The sequence below is a fragment of the Apodemus sylvaticus genome, chromosome 7 (genome assembly GCF_947179515.1).
Source record: "Apodemus sylvaticus chromosome 7, mApoSyl1.1, whole genome shotgun sequence".
NCBI lineage: Eukaryota > Metazoa > Chordata > Mammalia > Rodentia > Muridae > Apodemus > Apodemus sylvaticus.
The window spans coordinates 80,881,962-80,897,436 of NC_067478.1; the positions used below are offsets into that span (position 1 = coordinate 80,881,962).

At 42.0% G+C, this 15,475-nt stretch overlaps 1 pseudogene; it reads right to left on the minus strand.

The window, feature by feature from the left end:
* Positions 1 to 4,657: 4,657 nt before the first annotated feature.
* The window catches only part of LOC127689735 (40S ribosomal protein S17-like), a 44,567-nt pseudogene continuing 33,749 nt past the window's right edge, over positions 4,658 to 15,475 (minus strand).

Sequence of the window (15,475 nt, forward strand, 5' to 3'; positions counted from 1 at the left end):
ATTTCCCTAATGCACATTTATTAAAATATCTTCAGGTGTTTCCTAGCAAACTGAATTTAGCAACACATTAAGAAGGACAACACTATATACAGGAGATGGGGAGAGGATTATACTTGGGGAGGAAGATGACTCACCATATAAAAACCAGTCGGCATGGGGCACCATGGGGACAGAATAGAGAACAAATCAACAGGATGCATTTCAATTGATGGAAGCAAGCATCTGACAAGGCAACACCCCCTTTGCAAGAAAAACACCCCAGCTCTCAGTAGTGGGAAGCTACCTCAAAGAGGCATGTTTAAAAATGTCACAGCAAACATCATGCTCAGTTGGAGACAACTCAAAGCATAAGGCTCTAAAAGCAGGAACAGGACAGAACTTGTCCAGTTTCACAGACACTCTTGTATCAACACAGTGCTATACATTTTAGCAAGAAAAAAAGGAAAAAAAGAAAGGAAAAAAGAAAGATAAGATGGCAGGAAAAGGAAAGAACAAAACTACCACTGGTCAGAGAAGACCTTGTTTTATATACCCTGAACATTCTGAAAAACACCAACCAGAACTGATAAAATTAAAGTTATTTTTAAGGGTGGTTCCACAGGAATTAGCTGTGAAACTGCCCCCTTTCCTATTAGCATGCCTACTAACATTGTCATTGTTCAGGCCTTTGCTAGGTGGATATATTGTTTGAGTGTCATGAGTGCAGCTTCTCTGTCATGTCTAGGAGACACAATGTCCCATTAGACTTCCAGGTCCTCTGGCTCTTATGATTTCTCTGCCCTCCTCCTCCTCCCAAGGTCCCTGATCTTAGGTGTAGGAGCTCAGTTGTAGATGTCTCCGCTTGGGCTGGGTACTGCATGCTTGCTTGTCTCACCTAAGACTTGTCAGATATCTCCGAATTCTCCCAGATTGACGGGTTTGCCACCCATTTGCTTTTGAATGGTGAGGACATCCTGTCTGCTCTTGTGGAGTTTCTAACATAGGGTGATTGTGCTGGCTTTCTTTGATGCCAGAATAGAGATCCTGAGAGGTTTCATTCAGTGGTTGCTTGAATTCACTTTTCTCTGGGCCTTTAGTGAGAAGGAGTCGTGATGGAGGAAGAAAAAGCTGCAACCCTCCTGGGGCCTGAGACGCAGAGAGCAAAAGGGATCCCAAGATCCCCAAAAGCATCACCATCACTCAATTTCTTCTTATTAGGCCCCAACTCTTGAAAGAAGTTCTACCACCTCCCAGGAGTGCTAAGGCTGGGGGCTACATTTTCAAGATGGAACTTAACAGGCTTTTAGGGGATATTCTAGACACAAACTCTAGCAACTGGATTTAAATAATGTCCAAGGGAATTGAATAGATTGCTGCCCAAAGAAGACATACCAATGGACTATAAACACATGAAAAGATGCTTAAAATTGCCCATCACCAGGGAAACATAAGTCAACACCACAATGAGATGTGGTCCCCTCTCACCCATCAAGATGATCACTATGAAAAGAGCAGATGATGGTGAGGTGTGATGTTGGGGTCCTTTGGCATTGTTGGTAGGAATGGAAAATAGTGCAGCCATTATGGAAAATGGAGATCCCTTAAAAATTAAAAGTAAAATTTATGATCTAGTAATCTTACTCTGCATTTCTATTCAGAAGAATTCAGTGCAAGGTCTTAAAGAGGTGCTTGTGAGATGGATATAGAGAACTGACTTTTCCCTGGGATTGACTGGGAAGGTATTGAATGCATTGTTAGTGTTAATGATAAATTATTTAAGTTCTTTTTGTTTTGTTTTGTTTTTGTTTTTTGTTTTTTGTTTTTTCAAGACAGGATTTCTCTGGGTAGCCCTGGCTTTTCTGGAACTCGCTCTGTAGACCAGGCTGGCCTCGACCTCAGAAATTTGCCTGCTTCTGCCTCCCAAGTGCTGGGATTAAAGGCATGTGCCACCACTGCCCGGCTTATATAAGTTCTATTGCAAGCTCTCCTTTGATGCTTATTTTCCTGTAATAACAAGAACATCGGAGGATAGGCAATTAGATTTTCTTTTCTTGTCTTTGATGCCTTGAACAAATGAATTGTCAAATAGTGGGACTACCACCATGACAGCACCAGATACCTGAAATACTAAGGATGCCTTGAGAAAACTAGTTAACAATCACAGCTCCTGAAGGCACACTTTCAACCAGGGCTGTTAGAAAGGTTTTTAATATCACTGACCCTTGAACTCTTGATGATCTATAGCCATTTCCAACTAGGTCAGAGAGGAACACTTTCCCTGGTTGCCTAAAAGGGGAGTGGATCTAAGTGGCGATTGGTCGAAATATTAATCTCAATGACTGTGGCTGATTCTAAGAGACAAAGTTGTGATTGGTCTAATATAAGTGATTGGGGTTTGTCTGTGATATAAGCAGGCTGCTTGGGCTCTAAAGGAGTCAGTGTTGCCTTCCTGGCTAGTGTTGCATTAGGTTCAATAAATGGCTGTCTCAAGCGATATTTCCTAGCTCAGTTTCGTAGTGTAAGTGTGGACAGAAAGAAGTGGCAGAGACAGCTGAGCGCCAGAGGCTAGCAGAGAGACTCGTGGTGGATGGAACAAGGATGTTAGCTCTGCTGGATAGCTGAAGAGGAAGCAGTTGAGTCATCCAGGAGTGGCCAGAGCAGGAAGAAGGGCTGTAGAGAGTGCTCGTAAAGCTGAGACTGACCATGAGTAAGAAGCTGCAAGTAGCCAGAGGGATGAAGTAGTGGGCCATGGCCACTTGAAGGTGTTAGAAAGCCATCAAGTCTTTAGGGCCAAGGGTTTTAGACTTTGAGCTAAAGCTGTGCCCTTCCCAGCCTTGAGCAGGTTTGTTCCAGTCTTGAGCAGGCTGAACAGACCTTGAGTGCTTGCCACAATGGATCGTAATGACCTACTAGGTGGAGTCATCTGCCTAGGTTGCACATGCAACTTCCTACAGGGATTTAGAAGAATAGACTGCCCCCTGACCTTGCTTTGCAACATAATCCAGCTGAAACAAAGGATGGGTCTGTGGGCTTTCCCTGTATAAATGCAGTGCTAAATATTAAACTTGGAGCCTTGATCACAACCTTGTCTTGGCTTCATTCTTCTCTCACCCCTCTCCTGCCCCACCCCCCAGGCACTGGCCAGTGTTAAGGGCTAAGGAATCCCTGTGTTCTAGACTTGCCAAAGACCAAAACCTTGGCTACCATCAAGGAGAGAGGAGCCCTGCTACCTAGAGTTACTGGGATACTGTGATGCTGGCTAAAGAATCTTAACTTCCTATACCTACATGGAAGCTTTTACACCATTAGCTCTTAGGGCCCTGTTACTCAGTCCTGGAAACACAAGGGGGTGACACTGCTCCCATCTGCCTAGCATTGCTGTTCACTGCTGCCAAACACGAAGAAGGTGATAGCTACTAAGAATAGTACTTGAGGAGCTCCTTGCCCACCCACGAGTTCTGTCTATTCTGTATCTATATATCAACACAGTCTCTAAAACGGACCACATGTACACGGATAAACACTGAGGGTACACAGCTCAGCAAATACACACAAGAATACATATTGTATGATTTCACACATATGAACTAGCTATAGGATTCGAAATCATAGGCACGGGAAGTAGGAAGAATGTTTTACTGGGTGAGTGGAGATTAATATTCTCTGGGTGTAGAGCTTCAGCACTATAAGAGGAGAAAGTTCTAGAGACTGTTACAACAACATGAACATACTTAATGTTGCTGAACTGCAGTTAGCAATGGTTAACGTGGAACACTTAAGGCATTTCTTATTATGATAAAGAACTAGTCTCAAACATGCCCTATGCTTTGTAGTACATGAACCTAAATGTGGAAATCAAGTGTGTTGTTTTTTTCTCTGACCCACTAACATGAAGTGGCTTTAATTGCTTAGTGACCACTCGTGAACCTGACACTTTTATTCCCATTAGTTTTGGGTAATTTAACCTGAGGAGCTCCCGGATGATACAGGAAGGCAGGCATTGGCATTCAGGTGCAGATCCTTGCTGGACATGTAGCTGTTGTAGTAGTAGAAGCAGTCCCAGTGTCCCTTTTCAGTCTATCCCATGGATCACAAACGACTTACATGACAATTCTTGTACAGTAGAAGTTTTCAATGACAGCTGAATACAAAAATCTACCAAGCACTTCAACCTCTTGTACGGCTGGGCAGGAGTCAGGAATTCCTTCATGCATCGAATATCAATCATTCCCAGCATTGAAGTGAATATGTTATAGTCCACACACTTTCATTCACTTTATATGCCATGGATGTTATATTTGTATAACAGTATCACTTGGTGTCAGGATTTTATGGGAGTTCCTTTGATGTACCTTTAACGGCATGTGTCATTGGCTTTCTGTGGGCTGGTGGTTTGAGTTGTATCTTTCTCCGTTGTCATAAACTCAAGGTCAAATGATACTTGGGAAATTGTAGGCTTTTAAAATTTTACTTGATATGTAAAAGTCATTGTTTGTACAGGAAGACACAAAATCTTGTCCTTGCTCTGGAGAAGGGCAAAGGCTTTAGCGGAGTAGATGTTGTGCTTTGTCTAACAATGGTAAAAAAAAACAACTGTTGATAGTTTTAGTCCTCTGTAGATTAAAAGAATTTTTTTGTTTGTTTGTTTTCAGGTTTATTAAAAATATGGCATAACAGATTAAACAGCTCCACGTAGTGTTCTGAATTTCATCCCAACTGCAGGCTAAGTGACCTGAAGGTTAGAGATACTGCCGAAGTCCAGAAGCTTCAGCATTTCTTTGGTGTTAGGATCTATCTCAATGAGCTCCTGATGTAGGCTGAGACCTCAGGAACATAATTACATAATTCTCTCTCTCTCTCTCTCCCTCTCTGTTTTCCTCTCTCTCTCTCTCTTTCTCTCTCTCTCTCTCCCCCCCCTCTCTCTCTCTCTCCCCCCTCTCTCTCCCTCTTCTTCTTCTTCCTCCTCCTTCTCTTCCTCTTTCCTCCTCCTCCTCCTCCTCCTTCTCCTCCTCCTCCTTCTTCTTCTCCTCCTCCTCCTCCTCCTTCTTCTTCTTCCTACAACTTGATAGAGATACCTCTTACAGGACCTCTCTGAATCCACTTCATCAGATGCGTGACACAGCCAGTTATCTTGCTCCAAAGTCTCTTGCTAGGGTTACTGGTGATCTCCTTACACACACGCTTGTTGTGTGGAAGTCATTACCTAGGCACATGTGGTACTTCTCGATGATGACCCGGGCTGCCTTCTTCACAGTCTTGGTGCAAATGCAGACTATGTTGGTGAGCCTCAGTAAAGAGCGATAAGAACCTTGTACAGTAATAGAGATCTGCCTCCCACCAGCCGAAAAGGGCTGGCAAGCCCTGCATTAGTGCATTGGTGAGGGCACAGAGAAGTTAAGGGAGGCTGTGTATCGATGGCCAATGGTCATTGCCAGGCTTCCTTCCTGCCATGTGTCTTAGCGCCAGAGTTTTCTCTTGGCTTTCTCTTTTCAAGAAGATTCATTGCTTGTGGCAGAAGAAGGGTTACATGAACTATGTGGCTTGATATTCCAGAGTGACAGAACTCTCTTGTCGTGCTTAAATATAGATAAAAATCCACAGGGAAAGAAGACTGATTTTCCCAGTTCAGGTCACATGTCCATGTTGGAACCAATGACCACTGGCTGTGTGTGTGTGTGTGTGTGTGTGTGTGTGTGTTTGTATTAATTTGATTATCAAGCCTAGACCGCACACACACCCTATGGCCAAATTTAATTTAATTTCCAGAGAAAAGGGAGGAATGTAGATGTGAAATATTTCCCTTCTTAGATACAACTACTGGATGAAGTTTTACAAAAGAATACCCAAGGGGCAGGTAGATTAAGTGCCCAAGAAGATCCATTTGTCAGGGGTTTGTGGTTGGCTTTCATTTTACTTAGCTGCACAAAACCTTCCTCTTCCAATTGATTCATAAAGAGGGTCTTTACGTTTAAAAGTTAGGGTTGAGTTAGTGTTGCCAGCTGCTTTCACATTCAACAGCTTTCCCTTAAGTTTTTTATTTGCTTATTGGTGAAGTTATAAAATTATATAATCACCATTACACAGGAAAAAAACCATAACATATAAAAATGTTTATGGAGACATTTTATGATTTTATGGAGACTATAGAAAAACCAGGGAATATTATAACTAAAGTCCAGGTTAAACATACAGAAAATGTTTAAGTGTTCTTGTTTGAGAACTATCAAATAACTCTAGTAGCTGCTCAGCCACCATAGGCCATACTTGACAAATTCTATCTTTTTCCCAGAAGGGCATTGCTAGGGTTGTCTTCCTTCTTGTGCCAGAGTGCTCAAAGATCTGATTAGCTAGTATTATCTTAATTAATTTTGCAGTCATAATGGATTTCACTATGACATTTTCACACATATATAGCATAGTACCCTACTCTTGGTCTCCCCACTCTCATCCCTCCTTTCCCCAGGGACCTCTACGTGTATTCCCTCTACTTTCATGAGCACACACACACATGCACACATGATCCTGCAGATGACAAAATACATTATATTTGTCTTTCTAAGTATGTATGGTTAATTGGCCAAGAAGATGTTAGGATAGATTTAGATCTAGACATACACATAGATGTAGACATAAACTAGACATAGGCATAGACCTAGGCGTAGGTGTAGGCATAGGCGTAGACGTAGACATAGGCATACAAATACCTAGACCAAACTTGCAACGAGTTAGCTTTTCTGGATGGTACATAGGAATCTGTACTTTTCACTCTTGTATTTGCAATGAGAACAATTTGGAAATCACAATCTAAAACATCTTCCTTCTTCTTAACTTCAGGATCGATAGTGAACTTGTTCAGGCCCACTCGCCCCACCCTTCTGTCCCCAGCCACCCAACCCCTCCCCCCCTCCACGTACTCATCTTTTTTTTTATTCGATATATTTTTTATTTACATTTCAAATGATTTCCCCTTTTCTAGCCCCCCACTCCCCGAAAGTCCCATAAGCCCCCTTTTCTCCCCCTGTCCTCCCACCCACCCCTTCCCACTTCCCCATTCTGGTTTTGCCCTATACTTCTTCACTGAGTCTTTCCAGAACAAGGGGCCACTCCTCCTTTCTTTGTGTACCTCATTTGATGTGTGGATTATGTTTTGGGTATTCCAGTTTTCTAGTTTAATATCCACTTATTAGTGAGTGCATACCATGATTCATCTTTTGAGTCTGGGTTACCTCACTTAGTATGATGTTTTCTAGCTCCATCCATTTGCCTAAGAATTTCATGAATTCATTGTTTCTATACTCATCTTAATCTCCTGCTTGCCTGAGTCTTTACCATCTCATGCTGCAGAAAGAGCACAGAAGTGCCAGTCAAGATGGAGAGCTCAAAACCTTTGCAGAAGCTTCGTCAACAGCCTGACTACCCACTACACTGTCTGCACCCTCCCTAATTTGGATCTAAACTAGGTTTTCATATCCTTTCTATCACATTTCATAGAAAAAGCTACTTGAGGAAGAGGGGCGATGTGATGACGGTGGCATGCAGGTGTGTTTTCTGAATCCTTACCTCATCTCTGTCTTAATTACCCAGACCCTAGGAATAAGACCTGTCATGCACTCTTGCAAGGTGACATCTGGGTAAAGAAACATTTGTATCACTTTGAAAGTATTTGCTGGAAATATGCAAAGAAATCTAGGTAAGCACAGCATGGTGTCATTCTTATTACACTCACAAGATTCTCTACAGGATTCATCCCCCACTGGGCCACTGTGGTCAAAAAACACCTGCCTGATCAGAAGGCAGTTTGCTGCCAGGCCTTCCTGCCTCTTGACCATGTGCCCTAAGGTATATGCTGATGGTGTCTCACTATTCCACAGTGTGTTAGCTACTTTATGATATTGTTTTGACCAAACACCTAACAAGAAGCAACTGTGGGGAGGAAATGCTTACTTTGTTTCATAATTCAGAGAATATAGTCCATTGTGGTGGTGATGGTGGTGGTGGTGGTGGTGGTGGTGGGTGAGGGGGTGTGGCAGGAGGACCAGCTTCTGTCCTCTGTGGCAGCAGGCAACTGCTTGTTCACAGTTTGACAGATTAGAAAGAAGAGAATGACATTTTCAACACTTATCAGCTGGCAATCAGAAAATGTTTACTGTGAGGACGAGTGTCCATCTCGTCCACATGTTCAGTAATAATTCTTAACGGGGCTTGCTGTAAGTTTGATATGCACAGCATCTTGATTAGATAGCTCTTAACCTGCAATTCTTTTTAAAAAGTAATGGGTACTTGATTTGTATCTATAAAAAGGTGTCAGGTGATTATATTTGGGAAACTAAGAACTAACTTTAAAAAAATTGAAAATTCAGGTGGATAGTCTTTTTTTTTTTTTAGTTTTTTTATTCGATATAATTTATTTACATTTCAAATGATTTCCCCTTTTCTACCCCCCCCCCACTCCCTGAAAGTCCCATAAGCCCCCTTCTCTTCCCCTGTCCTCCCACCCACCCCTTCCCACTTCCCCGTTCTGGTTTTGCCGAATACTGTTTCACTGAGTCTTTCCAGAACCAGGGGCCACTCCTCCTTTCTTCTTGTACCTCATTTGATGTGTGGATTATGTTTTGGGTATTCCAGTTTTCTAGGTTAATATCCACTTATTAGTGAGTGCATACCATGATTCACCTTTTGAGTCTGGGTTACCTCACTTAGTATGATGTTCTCTAGCTCCATCCATTTGCCTAAGAATTTCATGAATTCATTGTTTCTAATGGCTGAATAGTACTCCATTGTGTAGATATACCACATTTTTTGCATCCACTCTTCTGTTGAGGGATACCTGGGTTCTTTCCAGCATCTGGCAATTATAAATAGGGCTGCTATGAACATAGCAGAGCATGTATCCTTATTACATGGTGGGGTATCCTCTGGGTATATGCCCAGGAGTGGTATAGCAGGATCTTCTGGAAGTGAGGTGCCCAGTTTTCGGAGGAACCGCCAGACTGATTTCCAGAGTGGTTGTACCAATTTGCAACCCCACCAGCAGTAGAGGAGTGTTCCTCTTTCTCCACACCCTCTCCAACACCTGCTGTCTCCTGAATTTTTAATCTTAGCCATTCTGACTGGTGTAAGGTGAAATCTCAGGGTTGTTTTGATTTGCATTTCCCTAATGACTAATGAAGTTGAGCATTTTTTAAGATGCTTCTCCGCCATCCGAAGTACTTCAGGTGAGAATTCTTTGTTTAACTCTGTACTCCATTTTTTAATAGGGTTGTTTGGTTTTCTGGAGTCTAACTTCTTGAGTTCTTTATATATATTGGATATTAGCCTTCTATCTGATGTAGGATTGGTGAAGATCTTTTCCCAGTTTGTTGGTTGCCGATTTGTCCTCTTGATGGTGTCCTTATCCTGGGAGTGCAGGGTTGGTTCAATATACGGAAATCCATCAATGCAATCCACTACATAAACAAACTCAAAGAAAAAAACCACATGGTCATTTCATTGGATGCTGAAAAAGCATTTGACAAAATTCAGCATCCTTTCATGCTTAAAGTCTTGGAGAGAACAGGAATTCAAGGCCCATACCTAAACATAGTAAAGGCAATATACAGCAAACCAGTAGCCAGCATCAAACTAAATGGAGAGAAACTTGAAGCAATCCCACTGAAATCAGGGACCAGACAAGGCTGCCCCCTTTCTCCTTATCTTTTCAATATTGTACTTGAGGTACTAGCTTGGGCAATTCGACAACATAAGGAGGTCAAAGGGATACAAATTGGAAAGGAAGAAGTCAAACTATCATTATTTGCAGACGACATGATAGTCTACCTAAGTGACCCAAAAAACTCCACTAGAGAGCTCCTACAGCTGATAAACAACTTCAGCAAAGTGGCAGGTTATAAAATCAACTCAAGCAAATCAGTGGCCTTCCTATACTCAAAGGATAAGCAGGCTGAGAAAGAAATTAGGGAAAAGGCCCCCTTTCACAATAGCCACAAACAGTATAAAGTATCTTGGGGTGACTCTTACCAAACATGTGAAAGATCTGTATGACAAGAACTTCAAGACTCTGAAGAAGGAAATGGAAGAAGACCTCAAAAAATGGGAAAACCTCCCATGCTCATGGATTGGTAGAATCAATATAGTTAAAATGGCCATTTTGCCAAAAGCAATATACAGATTCAATGCAATACCCATCAAAATCCCAACTCAATTCTTCACAGAGTTAGAAAGAGCAATTATCAAATTCATCGGGAACAAAAAAAAAAAAAAAAACCCAGGATAGCTAAAACTATTCTCAGCAACAAAAGAAAGTCTGGGGGAATTAGTATCCCTGACCTCAAGCAATACTACAGAGCAATAGTGTTAAAAACTGCATGGTATTGGTACAGTGACAGGCAGGAGGATCAATGGAACAGGATTGAAGATCCAGAAATGAACCCACACACCTATGGCCACTTGATCCTCGACAAAGGGGCTGAAAACATCCAATGGAAAAAAGATAGCCTTTTCAACAAATGATGCTGGTTCAACTGGAGGTCAGCATGCAGAAGAATGGGAATTGATACATCCTTGTCTCCTTGTACTAAGCTCAAATCCAAATGGATCAAGGACCTCCACTTAAAGTCAGACACTCTGAAGCTAATAGAAAAGAAACTGGGGAAGACCCTTGAGGACATCGGTACAGGGAGAAAGTTTCTGAACAGAACACCAATAGTGTATGCTCTAAGATCAAGAATTGACAAATGGGACCTCATAAAATTACAACGTTTCTGTAAGGTGGATAGTCTTAACATGCTTTGTGTCATTCTATAGCTTAGGTTCCATCTTTAACTGAGAAACACGTATCTGTGTAAAGCATAGTTTTTGAATGAATTTATATCATTACCAAGTTTTAGTGGAATGAAAATCTGGCACTATATTGAACTATACATTGTGGGATATATATATATATATATATATATATATATATATATAACCCAGAAAGGCACATATGGTATATACTCACTTATAATTGGACATTAGCCATAAAGTACAGGATTACCTCAGGCCCAAAGAAACTGGTTAATTAGAAGGGCCCAAGGGAGGATGTATGAATCTTACTCAGAAGGGGAAACAAAATAATCATCAGAGGTGAATGAAGAGAGGGAATTGAGTGGGAGAGGGGGTGAGGAAGGGTAGGGGGATGGGGATCAGGTGTGAGGGAACAGGGCTGGAGAGGCCTGGGAGTGAGAATGGAAGCCCATGGGGGTGGGCATCTCTGGGACTAGTTGGAGACCTGGAGAGGGAGAAGCCATGGGGAATCTATGTGGGTGATCCTAGCTGAGATTCCTACCAGTGGGGGTGGTATAGAGACTGTAGAGGCCCCCTCCTGTAACTAGGCAGGATTTCCAGAGGACGGAGGGAGGCATCAATCCACCACAAAACCTTCACCCCCAAATTTGTTCCACCCATAAGATGTGCCTGGGATAAAGGTGGACCAGAGACTGAGAGAACTGCCAACCAGTGACTGACTGGCTCAACATGAGACCCACCCCATGAGAGAGAGAGCGAACCCTGACACTATTAATGATGCTCTGCTATGTGTGCAGACAGGAACCTAGCATATCTGCCTTCTGAGAGGCTACATCCAGCAGCAGATAGAGGCAGATGCACAGACCCACAGCTAAACATCAGGTGAGTTCAGGGAGTCTTGTGGAAGAGTCGGGGATAGAATTGAGGGAGCTTGAGGGGTTAACGACACCACAAGAAGAGTCAACTAACTTGAGATCATGGGGACTCACAGAGGCTGAACCAACAACCAAAGAACATGCAAGGGCTGGATCTAGGTCCCCCCACATTTGCAGCAGATGTGCAGCTTGGTCTTCACTCGGGTTCCCTAACAATTGGGGCAGGGGTTGTCTCTGTTCCCTCCTCTCTCCTTCCACTCCATTAATTCTGAGGTTTGTGCTCTGCTCTCTAAGTTTATAAGCAAGTGCCTTTATCTACTGAGCCATCTTGTAGGCCCTGAAAGCATTTACACACAACACACACACACACACACACACACACACACACACACACACACACACGACACACTTTCATTTACACCCTGGGCATTTTAATCCAATCGAGTCAACATCATAATTCACCATCTCGCATATGCTAAGGCACGAGACTGAAGTGTTTCACCCATTAAAGAACAGAGTGCCTTCACTAATAGAATGTGGAAGCAACAGTTTCTCTTGTCATTCCTCAGCCCTTGGTGCTTGCTAGCTTATACCAGGGGTCAGATAACTAAGGGCTACAGGTCAAATCTAGGCTGCCAAGGTGCCCTTACAAAGACAGAGACAAAAATAGTTTTTTAAAACCCTGTTTAAAGTTTCATAAAAAATGAAACAAAGAAAAAGATGTTACTGGTAAGACCTAAAAGATGTTCCCTCTTTCTGAGTATTGGTTTAGGATTCTTTGAGGCCGGTGAATCTGGCTACTACCAGGTTGGCTCTCCCCTTTCAGAGGCTGACTCTTCTCTGTCTCCTTTTGGCTTCACTATGATCAGCCACAGATGCCCTCATCTCCCTGGGAAATGTTACATGGCCAATTTTAGAGACATCAAACCCCCCTATTTTGGCTTCTGCTGATTTCTGCAGAAACTCTCTTTGTGGCTGATTTGAATGTGAAATCATGGCTGTGGACTTAGGAAGAGATGGCATCTGATCAGATCTGAGGCCGGCCGGCTCCTGCACAGCTTTCCTCTGGTTAGTAGTTCTCAGGCATCTGGCATGGTGTTATCACAGCTGCTTAACCCTTCCTCAACTGAAATCCAGTATCTGTTGCTCAGTGAGCTTGGGAGCCAGTCTCTCGGCAGCCACACATTTACTTCCTCATTTGTGACTTGCCATTGCCTTTGAGATAAAAAGGTTTGGAAACAATAAACCTAGGCACAAGTCTGTTTACCATGTAGGCCCTGGAAAGGCGAGTTCCTGCTTTCTCTGCCCTGGCATTCTCCCAGTGCTTGCTGAGAAAACTTTCTTTTAAAGTTTTATTTTTCTTTTAATTGATTAAATGTGTATGCATGTTTTGCTTGCATGTATATCAATGAGCCACATGCTTGCCTGGTACCTCCCCCAACCCATAAGAGGGTATCGGACAGTTGTAAAACCACCATTTAGGTGCTTGGAATTAAATTTGAGTCTACTGCAGAAAATAGTGCTTAACACTGTGCCATATTTCCTGCCTCATCACCTCTTCATCATCATCATCATCATCATCTATTTCATGTGTCATAGGCTAGGCTTTAACTTACTATGTCAACTATGTGGATGATGTTCTTAAAATTAAAAAAAAATCTGCCCCTCCACCCACTTCTATCTCCTGAGCACATTACAGATGTGTGCTACCACATCTAGTTTATAGGGTTCTGGGGAACAAACCCAGGTCTAATGCATGCTGGATTAGAACTCTATTCACTGATTACACGTCAGTGTCTGGATAAGAGACTTCTTATTCTCTTCCTCTGTCTTCTGGACAGCTTGCTTTGCATTAGTTGGGACTGCAGGTATATTCAGTAGACTGTCTCCTGGATCTGTTGTGCAGAGTAAAAGTCAACAAAAGCATTTGCTCTCAGGAGTAATTTCAGATCTGAGCAAGTTGACTAGGGATTTGCAGGCAAGGCAAGGTTGGGAGAAGAAGAAATTAGATAGGTTGTTCTGAAGATAAGTCTGTCCATTGAGAACCAAGGGTTCATTAGATTAGACTCTCAGGGATACATTTTGTGGTTTTTTTTCTCTGTATATAAAATCCTGGCTCAGGGTCAGTGAGATAGTACAGTGGTTAAATGAGCCTATCACTAAGCCTGACAAACTCAGTTTGATTCTTTAGAACCCACGTGGTAGAAAGGAGAGAACTGATTTCCCCCAAATTATCCTCTGACATCTATCCGTACACACAAAGTAAATAAATGTGACCTTTAAAAAATTGGTAAAATGCCAGGCTCAATTGTTTTGATCAGAACCATTTGGTAAGTAATGGATGAATGGACCACATATATTTATCTGTCATTATGTTAATACAATATTGAGAAAATGGACTTTGAACATCCTGGGATGAATCCCAGCTTTGTTTCTTAACTACTTAGTATCCTTGAGAAAATTTTATAACTTCTACATGATCTGCAAAAATGGATAGCATCTTCCTCTAGGATAAAGTTAACTGCCTAGTTAAATAAGCTGGCAGAGACAAGTACTTTTCAATACATGCTATCATTGTTCTTATCACTAAAGTCAACATTAATACCAAGTTCTATTATGTCTAGCATGTATCCCAGTCTTAGTGTAGTCCATTAACATAATCATCACTTCAAGGAATCTTGGAACATCATAAAAGTACTGTTGTAATATCAAAGGGATGCCTTGCTTTAACATCAGATGTAGCACAGTGAACTCTTTCTATTCTTTAGTTAATTAGTAGATGAACATTGTGGTGGTTTAGATGAGAATGCCTACAAAGATGCATCTATTTGAATATTTGGTGCCCAGATGACGGAACTGTTTGGGAAGGATTAGGGGGTGTGACCTTGCTGGAGAAGATGTATTACTGGGGTGATACATTATCACTGGGCTTTGAGGTTTCAAAGACCCAGGCCTTTTCCATTTAGCCTTCTAGTATTTGTCACATGCTTGCGGATCAGTTGCAAGCTCTCTCCTACTTCATTTCCTCTCTCTCCACTGTGATAATCATGGGCTCTAATCCTCTAGAACTGTAAGCTCTTAAGTTAAGTGGTTTCTTCTATAAGTTGCCTTGGTCATGGTGTTTTGACATAGCAATAGAAAAGTAACCAAGACAAATATACAGGGTAACAGACTCATTACTGCATTTTCATAAATGTTGGTCATTCTAATGACTCTTCCCCATTGCTATCCCAGGTCCCACAGCTACTTCTGGCTTACTCTCTGACTTCCCCAGGATGTACCAGACTTCTGCTTTCTTATCATGTGCTCCATTACATTTTCCTTCCCCACACTTAATAGTTTCTTCTCTCCCATGACCTCTTTTCTAATTTCACGACTCCAAATAATAAGTAAACAGAAACATGTATAATTATATGTAGTTATTCTGGGGGGGGGGGTGGAGAAAACAGACTATATTTGTGATTCTGGCCTATTTCACTTAACACAAGTGTCACCTTTTCTCCATGCCAATAACAAACTTGCTGAGAAAGAAATTGCTATATGTTGGGGGAATCCTGTTCACAATAGCAAAAATAATACCTTGGATTAACTCTAACCAAGCAGGCAAAAAGACTTTCACAATGAAAGCTTTAGAATGCTGGAAGAAGAATTCTAAAGAAGATACTAGAAGACTGAAGGCCTCCCATGCTTATGAATCGGCAGAATTAATGCTGAGAAAACAGTTATGGTATCAAATGATATGAGCTACATGAGTTTGTGCTTGTCTGAAAATGCCCTTGTGTTTCCATCAAATTCAAAAGATAGCTTTGCTGAATAGAATTATCTTGGTTCAGTACAGG